This window comes from Rhinolophus hipposideros (genome assembly GCF_964194185.1).
Source record: "Rhinolophus hipposideros genome assembly, chromosome: 1".
NCBI classification, from domain to species: domain Eukaryota; kingdom Metazoa; phylum Chordata; class Mammalia; order Chiroptera; family Rhinolophidae; genus Rhinolophus; species Rhinolophus hipposideros.
The window spans coordinates 65,041,228-65,044,845 of record NC_138047.1 but is presented as its reverse complement, the minus strand read 5'-3'; the positions used below and the strand labels follow the sequence as shown (position 1 = coordinate 65,044,845).

Genomic DNA, 3,618 nt, shown 5'->3' with positions numbered 1-3,618 from the left:
TTTAGGTTCTAATTTCTTTTTTTTTCTTTTCTTCCTTCCTCCCTCCCTCCTCCACTCCCTCTTTCGTTCTTTTTACCTTCCTTCCTTCTTTTTTTCTTTCCCATATTGAATTACTACTGTCTTAATATTATATTTAATAACATAAAATTACATGTTACATGGGACTTGGGAGAAAATTTGAAAATTAAAGCTTGTGTTACCTCTGTCAGAAAAGCAATGTGTTTTCTAAATTGGTATTACTTAGATTTGCCTCATTGGAAAAGAGGCTTAGGTTACTTCTTAAGTAAGAACTTATTTAATGTTTATTGTTCTGGAATAAATGGGTGTGGGGACAGAGTCCCAGAGAGCAGTTTCCAGGCTCTCGGCCTCACATGGAAAGGTGCTGGCTCGGGTAGTAAATGGCCATCAACTGTGATTGGATGGCCGTCAGCTGTAACCAGTGAGCCATTGGCCACTAATATAACTGCCGTGGCTACGCTAGAGGGTTAGTTGGTTGGTTGGCAGGGAAGCGGACAGTGGATTGCGGACTGCGCATTGTATGGAGCTTGCTTCCTGTGTCTCCAACCCAGCCGCCAGGGAGACCATAGTGGTATGACTCCCCTACCTATGGCTCCGTGGGTGTTCCGTTTTGGCCTCACCATGGCCTGTGTTCTTATGTGGGGAGCGGGAGCAGAGACCCCCCCCATGACACTGTGGGTTTCAGTAAGTGCTAGTTTCTCTCCTTCCTTCAAAAGGAAATAACCGGATGAATTTAACCTGTTTAAAAGGTAGACCACATTTAAAAGAGGTTCAACTCTATCCACAAGCATGGCAAACATTTTATGTCAAGGTTTGTGCTAAATCTTGTTTCTAGCTGGAATAAAGAATAATTTCACACATATTTCAAAGATTTGTTGTGTGGTGTGATTAAAATACAAATTTATTTAAAGAGTTCTCTATGTTATTTTTGACCTTATGTATTTTCTCTTCTGAGGTACTTAAAATACAACTATTACCATGAGGAAGGAGGGATTCCCAAATTAAAAAGTGGTCCTCATGTGGAAAAAATCCCTGGAGGAGTTATTTCTTAATGAGTAGAGTTTCTGTTTGGAGTGACGAAAAAGTTTTGGAGATAGTGATGGTGGTTACATAACATTGTGCATGTAATTAATGCCACTGAATCAAACATTTAAAAAGCGTTAAAATGGCAAATTTCATGTTATAAATATTTTACCACAATAAAAAATAATAAAAATAGAATTTCTTAACAATGTCAAGATTTTTTTTTAACTTCCATTTTCAATAAGTGTTTAACTCAATAAATACTTATTGAGTGCCTGATTTGTGTTTAGGTATGCACAATAGAGAGAAGAATCAGGGTGGTGACTTAAATATAAAGAGAACTTACAGCATGGCCAGTTCAGTGATGGGTATTTCACGTGTCTCATGGTGTTACCATGCCAGCTCCGTAAGGAAGGCATTACTGTTATCACTGTTTTACAGCTGGGAAGGCTTGGATGAAAAAACTTGTCAAGGCTAGTGAAGAGCGGGACCAGAAACTCTTAGTAATGTCATATTATTTCACTTGACGTCATATTTTCAGAATATGAAATGCCTATTTAATAGTCTTAAATTCCTATTATACTTCTTGTTTAGAAAAAGAGAACATTGGCAAGGATAGCATGTTCTAAATACAGCTTCTCTCCTCTTTAAATCTTTGGTGGACCTTTGCACTGAAACCTAACACTGTCTTTGCTTTGGTTTCTTTCACTTCCTTTCTAAATCTGTGTTATCTTCCTGCGTGTGCTTTTTTTGCTACAAGGCAGAGCCTATGAAAAGAGACCCCCGATTACGGCAGAGCTAGTCAAAGACAGGAAGTTAACAGAGTGAAACTATTTGCTAGACTTGGTTTTGGTCCTTCCTTAAGTTGTTGTTAGCATTGGAGATACTGTCATCAGGATTCTGTTGCACAAAGTGAAAGATATAAAACTATCTCTCTGACATGGGAATTTCCTCCTGTTTCCCAGCCCCTTGCCAGGATCGCTGGAAAAGTATCCCAGGCTGATTCGTTGTCAGTTTGAATAGCAGTGAATGAGAAAGAAATGTGGGTAAAAACCAGCTAACGGAGAAAAAAAGGAATTCAAGGCGATCTGAGAACTGTTCTTTTCACCCTGGACATTTCCTCAGGGCCAGTTTATTTTTGGAAAGCTTGAGTCCTTCTGGTGTTGCAGGACCTAGCCTGGGCTGATCAGTTTCCTCTGTGATTTTTTTTTTCTCTCTCTAGTCTCCTGAGAGCTGGGAAAGGGAAGTTCTTGGACTTTAAGGGACATGGATCTTGGTTGAAGTCTCTATGGGAAGACCTATAAGCGTATCATCACTGCCTGTCTACTAAGCTTTGGGCTACTTTCCTTCCAACATCACACATTATAATTGAGGTGAGTTGTTTGCCTGTTTGTTTTTTTTTAATATTTATACTGAGTAGAGAATCCTGTTTTTTTTTTGGTATGTGCATTAACAAACGTGTCACTTACATCAGTATTTCTCCTTTAATATAAGAATCACCTGGAGATCTTGTTAAAAAGCAGGCTTCTTAGAATTCAGTGGGTCTGGAGTGGGCCTGAGATTCCGCATTTCTGACAACGTCCCAAGTGACTTCAGTGCTGCTCCGGGAGACTTGCCATGAGTAAACCTAGAGGCTTAAAACCTCTAGGTTTTTGTTTATTTTGGGAAGGGGGTTGGACGAAGGCAGGTGGAATGAAGGTATTTGGCCAAGCACATGCCTTATGGAGAGTGCCTGAGAAAAAAATTAGACAGCGTCTCGCCCTGGTTGTGCCTGCTTTGATGGAATATCTCTAAGTGTGGGAGTTTCTGTTAAACACTTCTGAGGTGTGGGAAACCAAGTCACACCAAGTGAGAGAGACATGTTGGACTGCTCCTGAGATTGCATGGGCCACTTTGAAGATGGCCAGAAATCGTTCTGTAATTTTTGTAATTTGGGGATTAAGTGTCCATATCATGCCCCACACTGGTGTGGTCAGTGACCACTTTGAACATTTCAGCTTCAATTAAAAATTACGCATGCTAGAAAAATAACTAGTATCTTCCTCCTACTATTTGGAAATGAAGATTGTAAAGCATATGAATCTATTACATAGTTGAAAATCAGTTCGAGTAAGGAATATAATTAATGTGTTTTATCTTCTTGTGAGAGGCATATGTTCCTCTTTAAACTGAGTAGCTCCCTGTCCTAAATAATACATTTTAATCTGAAAGTAGCTTTTAATACAAAGAGACAAACCAAGAGGGAAAAAATGAATAGCTAGGAAAAGGGAAGTATTCTATCTCTGAGGGGAGAAAATAGCATGGGGGAAAAAGCGGGAAAGAAAGGAGAGTGTTGGCTGGGAAAGTCACAGCTTTGCAAAATGAATAAAAGAAACCCCAGCCTAGAAATAGAATTCTTTGCTACACATGCATGGGACTTTTTCTAGAGTAGTAGCTTGTTTTCCTAGGTTGGAGAAATGTGCTTGAGACAGAGTAGATAAATGATAAATGGTGTCGTTTTAATAAACATGCCGAAACCATTTGTCATTAAGTTGAGGATTATGCAATAGAATTAAAGGTCAGAATAGGTCCCGTGAG

The 3,618-nt window shown here is 39.3% G+C and overlaps 1 protein-coding gene across 2 annotated transcripts in view; it reads left to right on the top strand.

Moving 5' to 3' along the window:
• The first annotated feature begins 1,840 nt into the window (after positions 1-1,840).
• LOC308499521 (broad substrate specificity ATP-binding cassette transporter ABCG2-like) overlaps positions 1,841-3,618 on the top strand; it is a 95,349-nt gene continuing 93,571 nt past the window's right edge. For both annotated transcript variants that reach the window (XM_081053078.1, XM_081053075.1), the window contains exon 1: positions 1,841-2,414. The gene's annotated coding sequence lies outside the window, so the exon portion shown is untranslated. The remainder of the gene's footprint in view (positions 2,415-3,618) is intronic.